Below are 25736 nucleotides of genomic sequence, written 5' to 3' on the forward strand. Positions count from 1 at the left end.
GTGTGTTTAAAAAATCGCGGCGATTAACTCCTCGGCGAGTAAACATTAATTAGTAAATACCGGCGAATCGTCACGGGTCGCGAAGGAGGAAAGAAGAACGCCGTGGATCACGCCGGCATAAAAATATACGCAAGTGTTATTTGCGCGTTAATCGGACGCGTTAAAAACAACTCGCCGATCTAAAATAAACGTGATTGCACGAGTGCGGGCGGGCGGGCGGACGAACGGGAAGAGGGGAACCGAACGGAAGGATCCGGGATTATTCGCGATCTTTCGTGGAATTGATCCGGTTGATCAATGACCTTCGAGATTTATCGCGACGGATGGGGCTCGTCACACTCCGCTCGGACGCCATTTCGACGCGAAAACGCGACTTGACGATCGTAGATCGTGACACGCGATCCGTCCAAAGAGAAGCGGAACGGCCGCTAACGAAATCATCACCGCGTCTCGATCCTTGATTCGACCCTCCGCAACGCCTACCCCTCAAATGGCGGACTATTTATCGTCGGACCGCCAACGGAAATTTGGCAACGATTTACTGATGCCACGCCCGTAATGATCGGCAATCGTGCGAATAAGCGTGATAATTAGCGGTGTAACTTTCCGTGGTAATTAGTATGTCAACTTCCTTGATAACCGAATTATCGCCGGATTAATTAATAGGTTTTGAATATATATTCTTACTTGTCTGTACGTTATTACATCTTGTGTTATTTAGCGACACGCAGATTCGTTCGACTTCTCCTGGCTTATCAATTAAGAGCTGTAGCAAGATATGTTCCCTTCTGTTAATAACAGCAAGTTGTTAAACAATAGAGCAGAGGGATCAAATTGGCGTCTTCTTATTGGCGGTTGCGACCTAATTTCCACATCCGCGAATTCACGAACCTTGAATCGCTTTAATGATGCAGGGGGTTTGAGCGAGAGATCAGGACTCTCGAAATCCGGCCAAATCTTCCTCGCAATTAAGCTCGATAATTTGGCGAAAGGCGGAGAAGATTCTGTGCGGGCCATGGAGCAATCGTTGCCGATCGTTATCGTCGCGATAGGCAAAGACACACGCGAGATACACACAAGGGGGATGGATTCCGTCGAAACTTGAGGCTTTGAGTTCCTCGAATGTACCTCGGAGAAAAAGTATCGATCTACTTTCATCAAAAATGGACTACACTGGCGTTTCATCTTGTTTCGCGCGAAAGAGCGAAACGGAGTAAACGATCCCGTCATGTCGAAGGAGATCCTCGATCGATCGTAGGTGGCCGCACATTCGTTGCGGCAACTTCCGGTACGTCGGGTAGCGGGTGGACAGGTACATCAGGGCGAGAAGGGGAGAGGGACGGGGAAAGAGGGAGGAAACCGAGGCGCGCGCGCGCGCGCGCGCGCGCGCGCGTGTGTGTGTGTGTGTGTGTGTGTGTGTGTGCACATAGGTATATGCGGCAGCCACATACAGAATGACCTGATTTGTATTCGCCGGCGGAGCGGCGCGTTCGCTAACTCCGACGAAAACCCACATCTTCCGGAGTTCCGGCGCCTCTCGCTATTGGTCACGCTTTGAATGCGAAAGCGACTGAATTGTCTTGCATAGACAAAGGAGCATGTAATTTTCTGCAAGTCTCCTCTCCCTCCCTTCTCCCCCCCTCGGTCTCATCCTCCTCCTCCCCTGCGCGCGATGCCAAGCCGAGCTGGAAATATCATCGAGCTTTCGACTACCCGCTTCGGGGACAGACACGCGCGCGTAAAAATAAAGAACGTCAAATAGCGGCCCCCACTTCCGTTCGACGTTACCACGACGAAATATTCGATGAGCTATCAGCGACACAAATAACGTGAATTATTCAGCATCCCATTTTTCAAAAGTCTCGGGACGCATACATGTCCTTTCCGAACTAATTCGATTTAAAATCCCTTAAAAATATCAAGATAAAATGAGATAAGTAGTTTTAGTTGTAATAGAATCCGAGTCGAAATTTTATTCTTACTTTTGACCTTAATTTCAAAACATTTATAGATTCTAGAGAATCGTGATGTTCAATTTATGATTGAAATTGAGTTCTTATGTCTGAAATAAACAATTTCTTACTGACATTTAAAAGAGGAGATTTTCGCTATTTTCAATAAAATTTTACGATTTTAAATACGATCTGTGCATATTAAATAACATCGAATCAAGTCGATTTGACTGTTCAAAGTCTCAAAATAGATATGAAAATTCTAATCGAGGTCAAAGAAAGTAGAGGAAAAAAATTTGACTCGGAAATTAATCTTTGACCCCAATTTATCACAAGATATATAGAAATGCTATATATCTTTAAACATTGAATACTATATTTTATGTTGTACTATATATCATTGTTTTTAAATATCTCTCATATTATCGCGCAGCGAATTTTTATTATTGTACGATACAATCCCATTCCCATTATTATTAACAATTTTTACAATATTTATAGGGTATGACGCAGTTTGCTCCTTTCGTGCGCATGATTTTATCAGGTAACCCGATAACGTCGTGTTTCGCATGTTCATTTGGCGCGGCGATGTCGAAATCGCGAATTCGAGTCGATTTAGACCACTCGACGGCCAGTAACCGATGCGTTCGGCACATTTGGCGCGCTTGGCCAGACGGCCTGGAGAGAGCGAGAAAATATTTTTTTCGTTCCCCAGCCCGCGCCCGCGTGACATGTTTTCTTTCCTGGTCGGAATCACGCGCGCGACATCGGACTCGCGGTTTATTCGAGCACCGTGCGTCATCGCACTCGTCTCTTAGCAATAACAGAGACCGCCGCCGTCGAAGAACAGCGGTGAACGATACTCCCGACGACAAACAATGATTGAGCAACGAATGACGCGTTACAAAGATCGATACGGTACGTGCGGTACATGCCACACGTCTGAATCGCTTATTGTCGACGAGTCTGCGCGCATCATCGATCACCGCGTCGCCGATCCGGATAAAACGCTTAATACGTAACTACATATTTCACGAATGAGCTAAGATTCAAAGGAAGAATGGCGTACAAAGGTGAAAACGGGATAAAAAAATATGTAAAGTAACGATTATCTCAATTCTAGAGCCATTTGAACAATTTGAGAAAAGAAAAATATCAGTTTAGTATACCTGTTCTTTGTTTCTTGTATCTTTCCTGGCGCTGTTGACCGAATATCATCTCGGAGCGGAATAGAAAGCTGAATGTTTCGGAGTATCTCGAACTCGGGGCGGCACGTAAACAGGGCAAAGAAAAATACCCGAAAAATATTTTCAAAGAGTCCTTTGAGTCCTTCGAATAAATGTCCACTTTCGGGCGGTAATTATCGGATCCGACACGCCTTGGAATGCCCCACAAGATATCCGAAGTCTTCGAATTTTGCGTATAAGCCGACTGCCTCGCCCGTTTCCCAGCAGGTATAAAATTCGAAAGATTGAATGCGCGCTCTCCCGGACGGAATTCGGACGGACGGCAAAAAAAATATTTTTCAATGCAGATACCCCGATGGCAGGTAGGCGCCGTAAATCAAAAGAGAACAAATAGAGAGTATCGTCTGTGTGGCTTCCCCGTTGGGGTAACGGAATTAAGTCGCCGGCGTGCAAACAAAGGACAGGACGCGGATGGACGAAAAATATCGCAGAGGCTCAGATGCTCGAGGACGCAAATAATCGTCGACGAGCGAATACAATTAACTGTTGAAAATTTAATTTTACCATCGACTACTCCGCGTCTGCCATCGAATCGAGTTGAGCGTCTGAGCGATGTGTCTGAGTGCGCGCTGGAATGAAATATTACGGAATATTATGGAAAAAACGCACGGAAAATTCCCGCTTCTCGTTTAATATTAATATTGTAAGTATTATAAGTAAGTATTATAAGTAAGAATACAAACAACATACGGCCGAGCTTAATGCTCAACCATTATCTACTACCAAATTTGGTATGCGATACCGCAAGATAATAAATAACTTATCTTTCTGAGTCGCATACATTCATAAGGCACGACGCAGCTGACTCATATCCCTTCTTACAATAATCGATTTATTTATGACAGTACTTGGAATTATTTAAGACTCCACCGGAGGAGACTGTAGTTTCGGGAAAAGAAACTGGACGGTAACTTCATTACTAAAAAGTGAGGCGTATACAAGATGCCTGGCTTGACGCTTAATATTTTATTTATAATGCCGTTACATTAGCTGCAGGCTTGCTATTACATATTTACACGCTCAGCCTCGCCGTTGCATCTTTAATATGTGGCTGTGAAAGCTCGCGCGCGTAAATTCATAACGCTAATCGATGTTTAGAGATCTATATTTTCCGTTCGTTAAGGCGCCCTCGCGCGCGCACAACACGAGGTTACTCGAGGCTGAGAGAGGCCTCTTGAAATTTTCATTAAACCTGAAATTTTTTTTAAACGCAGAGACACGCATTCGTCATAATGCGCGAGGTTAAAGTGGGGATAAAGCGTGGCGATGAGGCACAAAGAAGAGCAGTCCCGATGCGCGGGAGAATCGCACAACTGCGTAGAATCATAATTCCGAGCAACGGTACGTCCGCGGCCCCCGTTCCGTATTATTCTTCATTTTCCCGGTCGGTCACGTATTATACATTCTTAGACGTTTAATGCGCGGAACGACGTGTGCGGCGCGATCTTCATTAATTAAATTCGTCGCGCGTCATTCAGCGAGTGCGTCGAACGATAATGCGCGAGAGATCCGCGCCCCGCACCCTTTCCGTCTTGCCTTTTCGATGCACTCCGACTATTTCATCGGGACGCATCTCCTTCGAGAGAGCGTCGCGGGAGCTCCTCGTCCTCGTCCTCGTCCTCGTCCTCCCTCTTCCTTCCTATCTCGCCTCTCCCCTCCCGCCCCTCGACGCTTTAATAATACCGTGTATGCAGTCGGCGGAATTATGCGCCTGGGAATATAAAAAAATGCGACACCGCGCTCCAAGTACCGCCAGACACTTTGCATACCGCCGAGAATTCAGCTCTCGTTTCTAACGTTATATTATCCCATAAAGCATGGCGGTGCATTATGTGCACGCACACACGAAAGTCGCGCATGCAACCCGACGCCCCGGCTAAAGAGGCCCGGCTAATGGCCACCATAAACAATGACTTCGGTACGTTTACAATGGTGTGGCGCGCGCGACGATTGGGCTAAGGGTGCGCATTTCCGGTGTTTGTACGTACGCCGGGCAGTGCCCAAGATTGGAGCAAGAACCTCTAGGGAGGACATGGAACGCGAGGGCTCTCCCGGTATCGATCCCCCTCGAATACGAATACGCGCGTTTGTTTTTCTTCATAATGATATGTCGCTCTCCGTGCGCGCCTGTCGAAACATGTAATTTTCAAGAGAAACGCCTTTTGAATGTTTCGCTCAATGTTTATATTCCGCCAAGTTTAATCTTAATGATAAGCAAATTGCCAGTTGAGGTCTTTCCGAAGATATCGAGAAACAGAGAGCAGCTTTCGAGCTACGAGAAATTTAATTCGAGAGTTAATTGGCAAATTGGCGTTTGTTTTATTTTTACGTATGCTCGAAAGGCTTAATTATATTCACTAACTATGTGTCAACGGAGCGGGAGCTGTAATAACGCTCTATTCACGGTCGTAACACGCATAATCACCCAGGACAGAATGAATCGATACGCGAGAGTCAATAAGAATCTAATTAACGTGCGAGACAGCGATATGTCACGTCAATTTTTTTTCGAAATCGGTCGCACCGCCGCCAGGAATAGAAGCGTCTACTAGATTCCATTCATTATCTCGCGAGTCTCAGGATCGACCCCTAATGATTCTCACGAAAACGTGTTTATTCCACTTGGAATTTTCATAAATACTGATTCACTGTTTCGTAATTGCGTTCGGTAATTTTGCGGCCGATTAGCCGCGTCCAAGGATAAAAATATTTACGTTTTTCGCGATGTCGCCACGACGCGTGATAATGAGACGCGACGATTAACGGAGCCTACGGCTGTTCCTGCACTCACACGAAACGAAATCCGTCGTTGTTCCCGATAAATCCGAATAATTTACGATGACACGTCGGTTGCGCGCGCGCGCGCGCGCGCGCGCTTCACCATCAACCGGACGGTTTCTGTTTCGTAATCCGAGAATTACGAGAAATGTTTAAGCATCGCAGCTTCCGCCCAAGGATCTCTCGGGTTTCTTCCATTTCTCAGATGAAATCACACAAGTGTATCGCCGCAACGCTCTCCTTCTCCCTCTAAACTCTCGGTCTCTCTTTAAACCTTCTTTCTTTATCTATATTTTTTGCCTTACCTTTCTTTATTCTTTTTAGACAGAGACAAGATATATGAGTTGCAGCGTACGTTCATTAATATTAACTTTACGTAACATAAATTTATGTAATGCTTTGTGAGGAGAAGGTCAAGCGTTATAATAAATAATAATAATAGTATAAATTTATGACTATAGAAAATGATAAATTGGATATTAATAAAAGCCAAGGTGCGGGGTGTCTCATTAGCAAATTTTATATAAATTTTATATAAGAGATCGGAAATTTTCCGAGTACGTCGTCGGACGAGGAAAAAGCGCCGCTTTTTCCGCGAGTGACCCGCGCGAATCGGTACGCGCTTTTATTTCCCGCGGCGCGGTTTTACTCCGCGCTCCTTTCCACCGCGAGCGATAATCTTCCCGGATCAACCCCCGCGCGGCCACTTGCATCCGCACGATTATACTTTGGCGGCCGGGGCATCTGGTGCGCGCGGAACAACATCCATCACTTCTAGCTTTCTGGCGCTTTCGGAGCAATTAATCACGCGGCCATTGTTCGGCGCGACCCTCACCCTCTCACGGTCCGTCGCGCGGGCCCCCGTGATAACGCGTTATCGCGATTCAAGGGTGCGTCGCCGAGCCGCGTGTATAAATATGTGTCGATAGTATCGCGTTAGTTCACTTCGCGCGATACTATCGATCGATTCTCTTTCCTGTCTTTCTCCCTCGTCGTTCGTCCCCTCCCTCGTAGGAACTATCCCGCCGAAAAAGAATCTCTGGTCCCGCTTGTTATTCACTCTTCGCCGATTATTTATCTTATAAAGAGCTTTCCAGCAAGAGACACAAATTGACACGGGAGGATCAATCTGTCTTTCTTCGATATTCAGTAAGAAGAGACAAAAACATAAATGACTTCTGTCGATCGATTTGCGTCTCTTGGTGGAAACTTCCTCTAATATTGGTAGAATCCCGCGATTCGCGCGGGATTCTCGCGATTTCTCACCTGACGATGCCGCTCGCAGGTGTATCCTCCGCAACCGCGGAATATTTAATGCGTTCACACACTTGAGATTCGCTTTTACGCGGCCATGTTACGTGTGTTACGCTGTGAAACGGCACCGCGTTGTGCACGTGCAACTACCACGTGGGATTTGGTATTGGCCTCTCGACCGCGGGGATGGGAAAGAGAGGGCGGAGGAAAACGTTTCCTCCATCCCCGGCAGCCTGCATTCACGACGTTTACCCGGGGCAAACGTTCGACAGCCACGTGTAAACATGCAAATTGTGTAACTGCCCGCGCGCGTGCACGGCCGGCTTATAAATTTATACGAGCCCACATAGAGGTCGAAGATGGTTAAATTATATTCGCGTCCGTTTGCCACGACCCGGGAGCGTAAAGTCGGGTTTTGTTACAAAATCGGGCTGTTAATGATGCAAGCCGGCGCGATTAATGCGACGCGGAATATTAAATTATAATGCAATATTGAGTCATATTGCGGCCCGGAATATCGAATTTTCGGAACAGAAGGAAAGAAAAAGAAGCAAATATTTTTTAGAAAGTTCTTATCTAAAGTCCAAAACATCAAAATGTGCTTTCTAATAATTTTTTAATAACTGCTTTCTAATAACTTTCTAACAATTAACATAAGCATTAAAATGTATAGCTTCGATTTTCTATTTCGGAGGTAACCGCTGATTGTTATATGTTTATTACGTTTTTTGCAATTTAAATTTGGCCACTCGCGCGCCGCTTTTATAAACATTTTGATTGCACTTGTTATAATACATTACTGTTATTGATAAATTTTAATTTTGAGAAATTGTAAACAACAACGAGAGCGTGCGCGCGATAAGCGCGATTGGAGCTGCACGCGATAAGAGAATACCGCCAAAACTCTTCCACTCTGCCAAAAAGATTCTCCCGGGAATTTTACTCACAAGTGTCCCGCGCGATATACGTCAATCCCTCACGTGAACATGTTTTTCGATTCGTGATTAATCAATCGCTGTACACTCAATTAACTTTACGTTATACGGCCACCAGCATTACGCACTACGACAAAATGACGTTAATCCGTTTGCCACTCAATTTTCACTCTCAAAGATCTGAGAGAGAGAGAGAGAGAGAGAGAGAGAGAGAGAGAGAGAGAGAGAGAGAGAGAGAGAGAGAGAGAGAGAGAGAGAGAGAGAGAGAGAGAAAGAGAGCTGGTGCTATGTGCTATGTCTAGATTCTTAATTTTGGAACATCGCTTAACGGAACGATTATTTTATTTTTGAATCGGTCGATCTAAGTATAGAGCGATGCACGTGAATTCGTAGTATGGTCTCATAGTACACTCGTATACGAGTGTGTGCGAGCCAAATAGGTTTCGAGCTCACCTGAGAACACACCGGTATTCATGTTTACATCTGCGAGAGTCGCCGGGCACTTTTTTTTTTTTTTTTGCGAAAGTTTTCGGAGCATGAGAGCGCACGTCACCTCGAGTGTATGGATTTAATGGAGCTTAATGAAATCGACTGTTTTGTAATGAAATGTTATTGGACCCTCCTGGCGCTCTCGCGTCATGAGTATGCACATTCATAAACATCCTTTATTAATGAGCAGAAAAATGTTTACCGCACACACGGCGAGGAGAGACGTCATAGCGTGCCGGCATTTATCACGACGCAGGCCCGCACCTGTGGCTTGCATAATTTTGCTTATTTCACCGCGCGATTATGTGTCTATCGCGAGATATTATCAGATACATTATGTTTTTCCACACGTGTAAAAGATAACATCGTGTTATCATTCGCGTCGCGTCGCTTCGTGCGCTTTGACAACGTCGTGGGCCTCGACAAATAACCGAGTACTTATAATAATTTTTAACCATCAGGCTCGAGCTATCTCGAACGCTGTTATTCCGACCTGGCGTTTTTATTTTCATCGCGCTCCTGATTTAATCCTAATTCGGGATCATCAGTCCCGTCGGCGAGACGGACGAAATTTGATCTATGCGAGAACGCGGGGACGTTGATCGTTTCATTAAGTATATCTTACGTCTCTCTCTCTCTCTCTCTCTCTCTCTCTCTCTCTCTCTCTCTCTCTCTCTCTCTCTCTCTCTCAACGTGACGTCGCGTGTCGCGTCTGAGCGTCACCTGAGCGGAGGCGCGTGTAAAATACTCATGGGTATATATTAGTAACCGGGCCAATCGCCAAAAAACCGAGCGCGTGCGTCTCTCGGACGGCTGGTCCTTGGAAAATCGCACGTGTCAAGGGAAAGTTAAAATTATCGTAATCTCCGTAATTATTAACGTAAGCGCCATTATTTCGGGACGGCTCGAGATCATTGAGGGATGTGGTTCCAATTCCCACGTATACGTAATACGCCGGAATACTAGGGCGTAAATTTAGCCCGAAGATAGCGAACATGCACACAGTCACACGCTGGCCATTCACAGGCATTACGAAGGCGCCCAAGGGGGTGCGAAAGAAACGCGGCATTTTTATGACTCACCGAGAACAGCCTCCGTGACGTATTCCTGAAGTACGAGGACACATTATTGTACTTTTTGCAAGCCATTGATGCCATGCGATGCGGAATGGGATCCTATGTCGTGTAAAATTTATCTCGTTGAGGACCCGCTGGACTACGTCTTGCTCATCGGTGCAAAAAAATCGCGTCGTCACGCACTCGCGATCGAGAGATATCGTCGAATCGCGGGGATTCCTCTTTCAGCGACCGCGACGTCCTCGGTCTCGGTCTTGACCGCACGTGGATGCGACGCGCGACGGCGAGTATCTAAGACGCCGTCCAAAAGATTAAGAAATTTACGGGAGAGTGTATACAGGATTCCGACGCGAGCTGGCCGAGTTCCAGGATTCAATTTACAAGACCGGGCGAGCCAGGATGTCGCGAGGAACGGCTACGTGACGGCGGCCTCGGATCTTACGGGTTTCAATCCTTCGCGGTCGAATTGCTCGAAAGCTCGCGGTGTATCTGACGATAATCCGTGCACCATCGTCAAACTAAACTCACCGTCATCTACGGGGACCGATAGCCGCGCGGTGGGAGGCCGGGCGATTAAATATATGGATAGGAAAGCTCTGACGAAAGTCATCGCACGAACGTCGGACTTACACGTCACACATTTTTATTGCCCCCGATTGTCACGCGCAACACAATGGGACGTAAAAATCCCCCGTGGTCGTCGCGGTGCATACAGCCGCGAGATTTATGGGGCCGGTTTGAAGGAACTAACGATCCGACCGTTCTTTTCAATAACAACGCGACACAACAGTAACAAATTTTTTACGCTGCTTTCTTGACTCTGCTTTGACTCTGTTTTGATACGACAATAGTAATGAGTGCAACGATAGACTTGAGGTGTTTGCAAACGGAATATTCGAGACGTCCTGCAAGATCGCTTATGAAATCCGTCACTGAATGGCGGTACAATTCGCGATGCAATTCCGCGTGTGAGATTACGATGCACCGTGTGACTCGCGATCGTCCGTTGGTGACGACATCCGCGTCATGCGGCCGTGACGAAAGCACACGTCGCCGTTCACGTAAGCGAGAGCTTTGACGGCGTCGGCTTCCACCCACGTCGTCTCTCTTATGATATCTTGTGCAACGCGAGAGCTCTTATCGCTTCTCGATTGGTGGCAGGCTGCTTCCCCGTGGGTGGATATGGGTAGGTGCCGATGGCTTCTGACAAGAAGGGCAGCGGCAAACGCGTCACAGTCTCCGCGATAAGGAGAATTAAGGATAGGGAGGGATCGATTTATTGCTCTCTCTCGTCGGAACTTCGACGTTATGCAGAGAGAGAATATAAAATAACGGGCGAGCTAGAAAAGACACCGCGCGCAGCAAGTTACTACGCTGCATATAAAGCGAGATAATAAAATGAGAAATAAAATGTGTAAAAGAAAAATATGTGTAAGAAAAATAGTAAAAATATAATACAGCTGAAAAATATATGATAATGAGATCACGTCACTGAAAATTCTGTTTACTAAAGATTAACTGTTACTAAAGATTAAGATTAGATACGTAGCATTCCAAAATATCCAGAGATAACAGGCATTTTGAGAGGTGGATTCTTGTCTCGAACAGACTAATAATGCAAGATCACAGAGTGTGACAGAGAAGGAGGGGATATCTGTTAAGTTCCTAAGTAAACCCGAGCACGTTTACCTTGATATCCACTTTAAAAATTCTATTAACTTCCTGAATATTTCCGACAACGGAAATCATGTAACGTACGTCGTTTTCACGAGCAGTACCGTCGAGATAAAATTGTGGGCGGACAGATAGGATTCGATTATGCCGTCAACAACGCCAACGTGCCTACGATGTTGGATAAACATCAGTTGCAGGAAAAAAAATCATGACGTCAATCGCCATGCAATCGATGAAACGTTGCTGTTCTCCCCCGCGCATGGAACAACGCAATAACAAATGGTCCCTGTATTAGATATCGCGATATCTAATCTCGCGATTAGCAATTAGAAAAAATTATGGATTTGTCCCCGGAACAAAAGCTTGAAGCACCATAGCAGGATACCCCCTGCGCGCGTTGTGTGACTCGGGTTCTTGACTTTGCTCGACTCGCGATACGATTCGCCGCAACGCGCGGCATCGTCGTCGAGGCGATATCATCCGCGAAAACAGGATGTTATTCGTCTCTGAAAGAGATGTACACAATCCTTCTCTCTCCCTCTCGGAAATCAGCAATTGAAAAATAAACAACATCCCGCGCGGTGCTATCTCGTCGCGCAGAATGGAAAACTCCCCGCATTCTTTGTGCGCTATCACACGGCAGATTCCAGTCGATCGGTACACTGGCCGATTGGTCATAAAGGCAACTCCAATTAGTTTTCTCGCTTGCGACATTCGAGGACGAATGACTCGTGACTCGGCAGCGTACAGATGCGGAATAAATTAGGCTTTACGAGAGAATTCGATTTCGCGCCCCGCGAAATATATCCTAATTAGATCTTGGAATTTTTCCATCAGAGAAACACAAGAGCATCTCGCGATTAAAACTTGCAGATTTAATACGAGAATCGTCCTTACGAATTTCTCTATTACGATTTCTATATTCCCTTTCTAATTAGCCGGCAAAGTTCCTGATAATCCAAATAATCGAATGGATTTATTTCCAATTTAATGAAATTGTTAATTTGAATAGAGCTGAAATAATCCGAAGTTATTCGACATCGAATAATACGAATATTCAAATGTTCAGCTCGCATAATCGAACGTGAAAGTCGAGATTAAAATGCTAATTGGCGGCATACGTAGGTGTGCACGAAGTAGACTTATATTTAATAGAATAAAAATTAAAACTGTGCGGCGATATTATGAAATAGTGTCGAGCGATGTGTTGCAACATTTAATCAACGCCCTGCATTATTTGCGCACGTACGTATATTGAACGCGGCTGAAAATTGCCGCGTTACGCTGCAAAATCCGGCAAACCGGACCAAAGTCGCACGATCGGAGTCGCGTAAAATTGAAAATTAATTAACAATCTTGCCGCGGTGCCGCGCGCCCGCTTAAGCGAGGCAAAAAGTCCGCTGGGGCCCGATGGAAAAAAAAAAAACCGCCCGGTTACGGTGCATCATGCCGGTTTGCAATTTTGCTGGAGGGACAGAATAAAAAGGCGGGGTGCAGCGCGTTCGCGCAAGTATCCCGGCCCGTCCGTTCGTTGGGACTTTCTTTTCCAGGGTTTCTTGCGCGCATAATTAAATTTCTCACGAGCAGATCGACTGCGAACAAAGCCTTCGCCGAGCCTCGCGGGAGACGCGGCTGGAATATAGGAGGAAAATGAAAAACCGCGCGATATATAATAAATAATACGTACCGAGCCGTGCCGAGGGGAAAAGGGGATGGTGGACGGAAAAGCCCGCTGGCGTTGGTGCGACCGTTCGGCGGGAAATTATGTGTCACCGTGTAGGAACGCGGCGTGGCTTAGACGACAGATAAAGAGATAAGGCCTGTGGAAAATCTATTTCGTGTACTCGGTCCCTGGTGAGTCCGGCTCGTTTTCGAAATGCCAGCCAGACAGCGATATTTCCTGGTCCATTTCATATGAAAGCTAACCAACGGTGAGAAAGAGTGAGGGGGGGGGGGAAAAAGAGAGATAAAAAAACTCGATAAACGTTGAAGTAATTATTTCGTGTACCGTCCCTCGTGCGCTTTTTCGTTACCAAAATATTCTCGCTGTTAATACACATGTTAAGTACAAAAAATTTAAATTGAATAATTACGTACAGACATTATTCCTAATTGTATACAGCTAATATGTGACAAATAATAAGATAAGATAAGCTAATAATAAGATAAGATTAAACGAAAAATTCAAATTTCCAAATATTTGAAAGCGATAGAGAGAGAGTCGATGCGTCATCCGGAAACAATTCGTGTAAAAGGACGCGCGCCGAGTCTGAATCTATGACTTTCAATTTTCCTCGGTCGCGCGCGGGAAATATGGAAGCTTCCGCCGATATGGAAATGCCAATCCTTTAAGGGGCACAACCCCGCCGATTACTGTCCCCCTTTCCCGCATATTAACGACGCCGTCGCGCCGCCGTCGTCGTCGTGTGTTGTTGGCATCGGCTGCCGAACGGCGTGAGTGTACCGCGGCGCGGTCGCTATATTTATCATAGGAAAAGTCGTCTTGCCAAGTCGAGTAAGGTGTCGCGCGAGAGTATAGCAGCCGATGCACCACCAAGCCGAGAGTGCGGCGTCGGATAAATCCGGTTCGATGCCAGAGGACGACGACGCGGGGCATACACATAGCCGAGACACAAACGCGGAGAAGCGACTTCCACAACGGCGGAATCGTTTCCGACGTGAACTCGCGAATTCGCGAGCAATCGGATCGGTGAGTTCGCGGCTTAATTCCGCGCTTCGCGAAATGTCGGGGCCGAAAATATCGGGGACGATCGATCCCGACGAGGAGGATGCGACCCGACGACGACGACGACGACGATGACGACGATGACGACGACGACGATGGAGACGGCGATGACGATGACGGCTCGTGTCGTCGCGCGCGCTTCGCCCCCTCGGGGAATATTTTTGGCGCTTGCGATCGCTCACGGTTGCGTCAAGTCTCTCGTGTTATGTCCGCCAGACATAACACAAGAATTAATAACCATTAGTCAAGCCCGATGTCCCTCATATATATCGCCGCGAATGATGCGGAATTGGAGCAAGCTCTTAAACTTTACGGTCAATGCGGCCTGTGTGTATCCGTGTTATTGTGCCGACCCGGTAATATATGAAGTGCGTTTTCTAGCGACGATCTGAAAGTAGCCGGCGACAATGCATTAGGGAGTTAATAGCGGATTCTATTCATCGATTTCCGGCCCGTTTACGCGCGAGCGGTAATCCTGGATGACGCAAGCGGGCGGGCGGGCGCGCGCGATCAGGAACTCCGGTCGCCGTGTGAATGAGACCTTAAAATGCATTTCGTAGATCCGCGGTGAGGGGAAAAAGAGTAAAGATAGCATCGCGGGTACAACTCTCGAGTTAGTCTCTCGCGATGCTAAGAGAGTTGGGTCGGCTATTTCCGTCAGGTCTCTCTCGCGGGGTTCACGAGCTGCGGCCCTAAGGCTTTCTCGTGACGTAATACATTGTCGTGACGAGCAGGTGAAGTCGAGATCGACGGTGGAATTGTGCTCGGCCAGATTTAAACGGACTCTAGAAGTTGCAGCAATTATAGGCAGACAGGGCCTTTCGGCGCGAGGGAGTGCTCTCTCGCAGGAGCATTCTATTCGACTCACAGTTCTCCTAAGATCCGTTCCATTCGAGTGGGTCGAAAAAGATCTAATATTAAAACTCTATTACGTCGTAATTAAATTATTTTCAAAATCGAAATCGTTTTGTCGAATTAATGATGATCATTAGAATATAAATTTTAATTAATATCTTGCTTGATCACGTGCGAATATTGCAAAATTACCTTCACGTTTTCTACAGATCGGGAGAAAGGTTCGACAAAGCTTTAGGAAAAACCGACATCGACAAACCCGCGAGGAGCAATTTGCGAGCGCGATTAGTAACGTGGACGCGTGATAATTAGCTGAGAAATCGGGCGAAAGTCGGGAAAGTGGGTGCTGATCCATCGCTCGCCGCCAGGTATCGGGATATTTTCAAGCCGAGAATCGAGAATATCTCGGCGTGATTTGTTTACTTCCGTTCGAGGAACATCCGGATGCTCGAGTTGTCATTACACAAATCCCATACGAGCGGTGCACGTATCACGTGCGCGTTAAAATTATACGAAGGGCGAACCTTCTCGCGTGCGTCCCTCCATTTCCGTGTAGAAATGGGAAATTCAAGGGAAGACAACGGGAGAGAATATGGCGAACCTTTCGGCGGAGAATTCCCGCATTTCCGATTTCCCCGTATCCGAGGTCCATCCCGGTCTAAGACCTGTCGAATAATACGGTCTTCGAGCGGCATTCCGGAACCCAAAAGTGGCGGTTAAATTAAACTCCGTCCCGGCGTGTTGTCGCCGACCGTTCCGAACGCGGGCACACCAAGTAGCAATTTTGCGGCTCTTGTACCGCGAATATCGTCGAAGTCGTGAACAGGCTCGAAGAGCAACATTCTTTCCTCGACCTTCGAATTTGAATGTAAGCTCGATTCGAGCAAATGTGCCAATATCGAGAGTTACCTAGTATTCCTTCTTTCAAGATTAATGTTTGGAAATCTAGTTGACATTTAACGTGGATATATTCCACGAATATTCGTTAAAAGACATTTCAAAAATTTCGTATCACCGATATCTCTCCCTTTAATTCCCGCAATTTTTTTTTTTCCGTAACAATATTACTTTGCCGCGTGTTTCATTTTTTCATTTCATTATAGATTTTTTATTAGTCACCTAGATGATCTCGATATCTCTCAAGCCGGCTCGATAATGAGATAACACGTTTACGTGACAAGCGCGCGAGGCGAATCACTCGCCCGTTCAATTTCGCGCAACCGTTAACGCTGGAAACTACATCGCGCGCGATCATTTAATAGCGATCACTTGATAGATACGTAGAGCGCTTAGCTCGCGTTTAGCTCCCGCGAGAGACGGCGGATGTTCGCGGGAAATCAGATCCCTCGGTCTTTTCGACGATTTTAACAAGCACCCGGTTCGCGCGCTTAGAAGCTGCGGGTTAACGCCGGGAGGGAGCGAAAGAGGAGGCACACTCCTCCTTTTTCCCCGGGAGGATTCTCGACAAACGCCGGCCGTAATAAATACGCTTGCTCCTTTTTCCACCTGAAATCCTCTGGGCCCCTCTCCCCCCCTCCCCTCCTCCCCCTCCTCTCTTTCCCCTTCTCGCTCACTCTCTTTCCCCCTTCCTCTTTTTTTCCGTGTGCGGGCGCGTTCGTCAACCCCGCAATTTCTACCACCTCTCGTTCCATGTGCTCGCTTGCCGGGCTATTTTCCACTCGTCACGTCATCTGGCTGCTGCACGCGTCAGGAGAGCGTGTGGTGCAACCAACAATGTCCGCGCGCACAGGAACCGGTATACATACCGTCATACAGTCGGCGAGACAGTACAGTCAGATGGTCGTTCACTTACTACGTAGTACGTTTATACGAGAGAGAGAGCCCGTAAGCCACATCCGGTACACGGTGCATTTCTACCGTACCGTCGCCACCACCGTCGTCTCGTCGTCGTCGTTCCAGATAAATAATACGCGGCGGTTTCTCGTATTACAATCAAACACTCGGACAAATCTGTCTCTCATTATACGCGACGTCTCTCATGGAAGATCCTTATCCGCGGTCGGTTTTTCTCCCGCCTCCCCATCCCCCCCTCCCCCTCCCCATCGAAATACAATCCATCCCGGCAATGCATTGCAAAACCGCCGTCGGTTTATATCGATATTATCCACGATCCGAGATGCCTTACGAGCCGCACGTACGACGCGCGCGCTTCGACCGTGACGGATTCGCGAAATTATGCAACTCCTCGCAAGTCAATTTTCCTCCTCGAAGCGCAACATCGCGCATTCCTGTCTTGCTCGGTGAGGTATTCGAGGACGAGTTCCCGATATCGTCGAGATGCGGCACAAATAAATAGATCGTCAAATCCGCACGCTGTAACAATATCGTTAATTTATAATGCGGGTTCAACATCGCGAGCGCAATTCGAATTTCGCGGGGGAGCGTTTATCCTTCCGCATCCTTCCGTTTTTTGTCGCGCGACGGATTTTCCTCGTTTTCACGCCTGCGAACGACGCGGAGCACCAGAAGTGCCCGAACGGTGTCGGCGGTCCCGGCGGCGTCGTCGCGGCACGGCAAATAATTAGCAGCGCAGCGTTTCGCAGGGAAGAAGAGACTCCGGCTCTCTGCATCGCTTATAGCGTGCGGCTCGCACGGAATGCCTCGCGGGCCTTTTGCGGCATTCCCGGACAGTTATTCGAGGCCAACGTTCGAGAGCGCGCTGTTCGGAGCAGCGGGGGCCCCGGTGGAGAACGAGACGTCGCGTTCTTTCCACACTCCGAGAGCGGGAAGACGACGACGACGACGGCGACGGCGACGGCGACGGCGACGACGACGACGATAACGGCGAGGGGGTTCATTCGCAACGGAGTCCATCATCGCCGGTATGCGGCGGTATTCTGCAGTTTTCTGACGCGCGGCTAATATGGGCGCACGCATCGATGCGTGCTCGCCAAATAACAAGGTGCTAGGGTAAATGCCAATCAGCAGCCGGGGTAATCGTGCCTTTCATAATACCGCACGCAGGTCCACCTCCGGCTCCTCTCTCACCCCGTCCACTCTGCCGTCAAAACGATCGCATCGGACGTGTAATCAAACGCGATGCCGACGTTGTGGGAATACATTTTCGCAAGGGGGCCCTATCGCGGCAGCAAGGAGAGCACGTTGTGCGATACAAGACTATACGAGATTATACGAAACGGCCTCTGAGAGGCTAGTTGTTAACTCGCGAAATTTTTTAATCAGCCTTTCAGGATATTGCGAGATACAAGCGTAGGCAAAAAGTTGGCTATTGAGTGTACGCGGTACCATAAACGTAGTATATAGTTCCTAAATCTAAATCTAATAGATTCCGAATTAAAAGAACTCCGCGAATTAAACTCGAATCTTAAAATAATTTTCGTTCGAACATTAATTATTTCTTCCTGTAAGAAATGTCTCTCATATATACATTTCACGCTCAGAGAAGTTTGTTTTTTTTTTGTTTTTTTTTTTTTTCAAAGGAACAATTAAATGCTAATTTTTGTTAAATATTCGATAGCCGCTTTTTTTTAGCAAGGCTTAACTTTCGGATCAAGAGCCCACATGATTTATGGATCAGCGTAAAAATGCTCAGGTTTTTTCCGAGCGTGATTCACCGCTCGCCTTATCCCGCGGTGACCTCGATCCCTCGAGAGCGTTAGCGGAGCGATCGGCCTCGTCGTAGTTAAGTTCCGAGCAAACTCACAAAGTGGCTTCGTTTGCATCGCGGTAATTAGTACGGCTCATCCGCGCGCCTCAACACCTTTGATGCACACCTTTTCACACTTGCGCGCGCGCGCGCGCGCGTGCGGCCCCGGGCGAGCACGCGGGTGCGCGTGCACCTGCGCTAGCATGGCGCTAATTGACACGAATAGCACGGATTGTTCCCCGAGGACAGTGTTTTTCGAGACACTTATTGAAATTATCCCCGCGTCGCGCGGCGCGTTCCGGCGGAGTAAACAGGAAAATTTCGAAGTTGCGAAAGATGCACTCGGGCGATTAGAGCCGCGGAGCGCGCCGCGTTTTTAAACGTATCACATGCTTTTCGCGTATTACAATTATCCCGGCATCGCGTGTCGCTTCGGCGAGGTAAACAGGAAACTTTCGAGTTGCGAAAGACGTATGCGCGAATGACAAAAGGAGCATTCTCCGTACACACGTACGTCCTTTGTCTCCGAGCAGGAAAGAATCTAGAGCAGAAACGGAGAGAGGGGGAGGGAGGGAGGGAGGGAGGGAGAGAGAGAGAGAGAGAGAGAGAGAGAGAGAGAGAGAGAGAGAGAGAGAGAGAGAGGGGCAGCGCGGCGTCTGTCTTGTTCCGCGGATGTGTCTCATTTAAACCTTATTAATTCTTATTAACCTCCGGTGTCGAATTCTACCTTGACATCTTTTTTTCTTTCAAAACCTCTCTGGGAAATTGTGCAGCGTGCATCCCGCGCGACAGCGAGATATATCCGATACGAACGATCGCGCACAATCGCCCGAGATCGTTATATAAATTTCTTGGCTGCTCACACAGCAGAAAAGCCGTGCTGAGACAGCGATCTCTCTCAGAAGAGTCTCTCCTACGAGAGATTCCCTATGCCGGCCACGTTATCTTTTCCCTCGCAGTTTACACGTATCGCTTTCTTTTCAACGAACACGCTGCAACCGAGGCTCCGAACGACACGCGGGATGACTTCTCTTGATTCTCTCGAAGACTTTAATATTCACTCGCGAGTAATATTTTTTTTATCCTCGCGAAGGAGATCTCACCGCTCGCTATCCGGATTCGGATTCGCGAAAGAACGACCTTACGGCGAAATCCCTGTACCTGTAAATCGATACCTACTTGCAACGTATCATCGCGCGAAGAAGCGGATTACGAGCCGGTTATAGCATCGCGCCGCTGCAAATCGCGCATTCCAGGGAGGATGAGAGGAGGAGGTTCGCGCACTCGAACGATCGGCGATCCCGATTCCGCTGACTTCTAGTATATTCGTCCTTCGTCCTCCGCCCGCCCCCGGGGAAGGAGAACGAGCCAGGCGGCTTCTCCACCTCCCCTTCCGTTTCTCCTCCGCCGGAGAGCTCTGCTGGAGAACGCAGATGACATCGGCTCTCCGTCTTTGCTTTGGCGGATATTTAAATGCAGTTACGTGCATTTACGTGCTTCCTCCGCGCGCGGCGTCTCCGATTGCATCGGTATTTTCTCGAAGCGCATCCGCGCGCGCGCTCCCGCGGACGACGAGGACGTTCCGCGTCACGACGATTTGCGCGACGTAAGCGATTCCGCCGCCGCGAGCGGCGCGGTTTCGCCTTCCGCATACGTCGCTCGCGATCCGACGAATAGCCGTCGCGCGCTGCAGCATTTTAGGTAGTGGATAAGGTCGGAATACGAGATGCTCATTATGCGCGTTTCCATTCCCAACGATTTTCGCAACACGGTCGTAATTCAGAGGATTATAGTCGCAGATAGGAATTTTACATGTGTTCCGCAGGATGTTCCGGTACAAATACGTGCGTATATCGTACGTGTTTTCAAAAATATATAGCCGCATAAAATATATAATATAATGCATATTTTTTTATATTTGAACGTAATATAATTAAAATCACACCTCTCCGTATTTCAACGCTTTCCCGCATCCTTCTATCAGATTTTTACTTTTTCCTCAATGAAAACGCCCTGAGGAGGTGTCTCCGTTTGAGTGCGAAACGCTTACGCTTACGCTTACGTGAAGGGAACGGCGAGATAAATCGAAAATCATGCGCGTTTACGGACAGCCCACAAACTTCCTGCACAAAAACTCCGTTTTAACTCCGTGACGTATCCGCGACGCATCACTTACGCGTCCTATACGCGACCGCTCTAACCCGATCGCCCTCGTCCCAATCGCTCGTCCGTCGTTTTCGCTGAGAATTCAGAGTCACTCGATATCACGCGCGTGGCTGACATTCAATCGCCGTCGCGATTCTAGTCCGCTGCTCCGCTGTTTTCTTCGAGCATTTCGGAGAAGAAGCCAGCCAAACTCGAACGTCCCATTTGATCGCATCGCTCGTACGCGAGACGTGACCTGCGCGAGAATATGTCTTCGTTGTTCTCTTTCTCTCTTCCCCCCCCTCTCTCTCTCTCTCTCTCTCTCTCTCTCTCCTCTTTCTTGGGAAACGATTTCTTTCCTTGTTTCCCGTTGTTTTAATCACACGAGGAAAATACCGAGGCGCCACTCGCATACACTTAGCCTCCGCCTGGCGCGTGCAGATGCGGTTTCGCATATCCAAATGCTGTTTTTCCTCGTGACGCCGCGCCGCCGCGGCGAATCTCGGTCAACGCTAATCCTCCAACGTTGGCGCGGGTGACACATGTCCCACGCCATTAACCGCGTCATGGCCAACGCGGTTGTTATTCGTATTCGCTAATTTAAGGCACCTCGAGGACCTTTCTCTTACGAAATATCGCGGGGTTATTTATATCACTTGCTCATAAAAGACTTCCCCTCCCCCCCCCTCCCCTCGGAATCGCCATCTATTATTTCGTTATTTTCATACAAGATGTATGTCCGCCTGCTTTGTATACTGACTAACCGTGTTATTTATTATACTCTCGCGTATAATAAATTAATCAGATCATTTAGAAATAATTTCTCCTGATATTAATATTAATAGATAAATACTATACCACATAGTTAAAAACAGTGACTGCGCGCGCGCGCGCAGTCCAATTTGCTAGACTATTATTTATATTTCGCCCACAACACGCGCGCATATATATATATATATATACACACGAAGAAAGACACGTGTTTCGTTCCGAAAATTGCATTCAAGATGCTCGGCGAGAGACGCTCCCGCTGTCGCTTCGGGAAGCAGGAACGCAAGGTTCGCTGCACTTGCCGCGCGCGAGCGCATATCTCGCGTGCACTTTCGTCATCGATGTGCCTCCACACGCGAGAGCCATGGTTTTGCTCGAAGCAAAAGCGAAGAAAACGCCTGGTATCCCGAGAATGCTGTCTAGGTAGGAGCGGCCCTTGCCAGCCAGGACACGCGAGGATCTTCTTAGCCGAGGAGTTAGTCTAGCTTCGAGCTAGAGCCGAATTAAATTACGGACTGACCGATCAATCGAGATTCGCGGAGCACCGAGAACACGACAATTATTTTGTCGTTACAAAATATCAATCAAATTTAGGTCATCGACGGTGAATTAAACTTAGTCAACGTCAGTTCTCTCAAAATGTTAGGAGGTATTATGATGTCACAAGGTTACGTCACGTTACACCATCAATATTGTAATGTTAACATTTATATTCACACCTCTCGTACATTTATATTAATGTATTTTATGTAGAAATCACAGTTTTAGAGATATATTTATAAGAAATTTATTTTAAATAAAAAATGATTCTTTGGAGATATGTAAATCTGATAAATTTCTTAAAAAAAAAAAAAAAATCGTTTAATAACTGATATTTTTTTGAAAATAAAATAAATATGTATTATACCGAGAGGACATCAGTCTTTTCTTGAAATTCATAATTCATAAATCGGATCTCTTACGGATCCACGTGTTCTTTAAAAACAACGCGAAGTCCTACATTTTGCGATTTTAATCTTTAATCTTTAAGCGATTTTATTTTGCGATTTCCAATAAATGAACGTAATCGAATGTAGGCTGTCAAGCGGAATAAGTCAGAATGAAAATGATGAGGATATTGTTCGCGCGAGGTAAGCGATAATGACCGTAATGAAATCAAATTAGGACGGTATAAAAGATAAGTATTCCGGTATAAAAGGTAAGCGCGCGACCATTAATCGATACCGATAATGTAATAAAATCGCTGAATTATCCTTTTCCCATGATATAATGAATCATTAAACGTATCCGATCGAGAGCTTAGTCACGCGTCGCTAAAGTCGTCGTCGTCGTAAGTGATTGTTTATCAGCGAAGGCAGTTGGTAGACACGCGGCTGCCATCGATTGCCACACATTGATGGATGACGATGGCAATGAAGTCGTTAAAGGTGCATACTTGTCACGAGGAATGTAAAGAGGTAGGACGGACGAGAGCTCGGAGAGCCCGGAAAGTCTTTGCGAGGCAAAGTCGTTCGACTTCGGCCTTTGATCGGCGCGGGTCGTCTTCGTTCCTCGCGACCCCGACACCTTTAACGGCGGCAAAGTCGTTAAAGGCGCGCCCACTTACTCCCGGGCGGAAACTTCGCGCCGTAACTCCCGTGATTTTTGCGGGCCGCGTGCAAAACACGGCGACAGGACGCTAATCGACTTCGCGGGACCGCCGTGAGTTATCAATTAGCGGCCGGGGAAGGGCCTCACCTATTATCCGGCTTTCCCTTCGTGAAAGTCGGCTGGCAGCTCCTCGAAAAAAGTGCGCCGCGCAGGGTTCATCAATTCGCGATGTTCATCAATTGAGCTATTAATCGGTGATGATAGTAATAACGCCGTTAAAAACGCCGTTCTCTGCCAAGTTTATGATCGCCCCAACAAAGTGGCTTAAAACGCCCTCGCCGTGCCGTTCGCCGGTATCGCCATTACGGCCATTTACGGATGCACAATATCCAGCAATTTATATATATTGATAGTTGATGATAGTAATAAAGCCGCTAGACTGCCCTAACCGCGCGCCTAGCGAGCACAATGTGAGACGGGCGGAATCGGGAGAGATCGGGATTGCACGAGAGATCGTGCGTATACCCTCGCGGGGCGCTACCCTTTGATCAGCGGACATCTACAATCCGGCACAATGTAGAAATCCGCAGTTTCCACGAATTTCGCGCATTGATATATGGCGGTGGTAAGGGAAATTGCCGGGTTCCTCGTCTACGCTTTGAGTCTACGGAACGGTCGAAGATGGAGGCGCCAGGTAAATTTCGCAGAAAATTAAGCGACCCCGCCGAAAAGCGGGGCCTTTCGCTCGTAGAGGAGGCGACGAGGTATTTCGATCGACTGATCGATCCGATCGATAATGATAGTGATAAAGTTCTTCAGAATCCTCCTCGAATTTAAGAAACGGCTAAGCGAGGCGCGCCGGAGGAATCTAATATTAAATTACGCCGTTATATCGACGATTTTCATCAATTTCCAGCGCATGAACAAGAGTAACGGTAGCGTTAAGATCCGAGATTATCAATTATCATGGATATTATTGTCGTAAACTCGAGCCCCTTCCTCCCGATATATCCTGGCATAAATATCAGAAACAGTAGCAGCTGCGGCAACGTCAGTTAGCTCCCGCGGTTTAATCTACCGCGATCTAACTGCAAATTCAAGACCGTAATTTAATTAAGTTTAAGTCAGCCGGCTATTGGCGAGAGGCTGGTGTTTAACGAGGCTGTCGATAGCACGTTTCTAGCGCATCCGTTTCCGAAAGGTGCGCGAGGGATCGCGCGAGAAATTAAACTTCAAAGTCCGAGACGCGGACGCGGAGTTTCCCCTCGGCTGCACAAAGTAGAGACGCCGATCGTCGCCGCGTTTGATGCATCACTGGATAATAATAATAATAAAGTTTCGCCGGGTCACCGCGCACAATTCCCCCGGTCATCGCGATGAGTGGCAGAAATCGTCTGCGACTAAAGCGAGAGGCTTTCGCGTCCCGACCGTGTTCCGGAGAGTGTCTCTTCCGACGATGATACAAGGCGACATAGACCGCCTCTGCTGATATATCGACCGATAATGACCGGTAATAAAACATCGGATCAGGAGGAGAAGAGCGTACCACTCTATAGGTGAAACGCATGCGGCACTCGGTACCCACGTCGATTAGTGAAAGCAGAAAATGCAACGCTGGCGAATTTGTTTTAGCGCTGTGTTCTCTTCCGCGCTGATGTATCAACCAAGAATTATAATTCTGGCAGAAAAATAGCTTTGAAGCAGAGATGCATAATATTATGCTTAAAATTTATTCAGGGTTCCTGGAGGAGAATTTGTTACAAAAATATGTAATTGAGTCTTGCAGTAGGAATGACAAGGACCGATGAAAATCTCTGAAAAATCCCGTAATCAAATCGGCTCTATGTAAAAACGAAAAACGATCAACGGCTGTGCGTGACAAGAATCCGATAAGAATCTCGCTCACGTTATCGGCAACGAGCGCGAGCGTATCGTTTGAAAGAGCTGAAAGCGAGCAGATAAAAAAGAAAAATGCATCCGCGTTGCAATCACCTTTCACACCGGCTCACCTTGTACGTCCGACGAGAACGTACAACGGAATATTATTAAACAATCATTTCTAGAATGCGTTTCCTACACTTGCAAGCGCGGCGCGCAATCCCTGCCGATAACAGGCGCATAAATTCCGATTAAACGTACGCTATGGTTTGCGCTCGCTCACTTTTACTTTCCGCTGGGCGCAGGAAGAGAAACCGAGTCGCGCGTGAGTTGTCGACGACGATGTCGACGACGAGCGTCGCTCGGCGTCCTTCGTCCTACGTTGTGGAAATACATCTTTCCTCCCCACGTTCCATTCCATTCCGCGAGAGAACGACGTACGCGTTCGACGTCCGCTCGCGGAATTCGTCGAATCATCGTCCCCGCTAAATATAGAATCTCCCCGCCATCTCGGATGTCACTCATAAAAAGAGCAGCGAAAGGTCATAAACGCGCGTCTCGCGCCGCTGACGGATGGTACACCTTAAGCGAAGATCCATCTCTCGAGGACGATCGAGAGCATCTCTTTGAACTCGCTCGCTCGCTCGCTCGCTCGCTCGCGAAAAACCATCACGGAAGATCGTGATTCTCTCCTTCTCTCACTATCTTTCCTCCTTCA

General features: G+C 47.6%; 1 protein-coding gene across 1 annotated transcript in view; it reads right to left on the minus strand.

Moving 5' to 3' along the window:
* The window catches only part of Pdk1 (Phosphoinositide-dependent kinase 1), a 302785-nt gene that overhangs the window by 24685 nt on the left and 252364 nt on the right, over positions 1-25736 (minus strand). The window lies entirely within an intron of this gene.

Source organism: Pogonomyrmex barbatus, unplaced genomic scaffold (genome assembly GCF_055798465.1).
Source record: "Pogonomyrmex barbatus isolate J1 unplaced genomic scaffold, ASM5579846v1 scaffold11, whole genome shotgun sequence".
NCBI classification, from domain to species: domain Eukaryota; kingdom Metazoa; phylum Arthropoda; class Insecta; order Hymenoptera; family Formicidae; genus Pogonomyrmex; species Pogonomyrmex barbatus.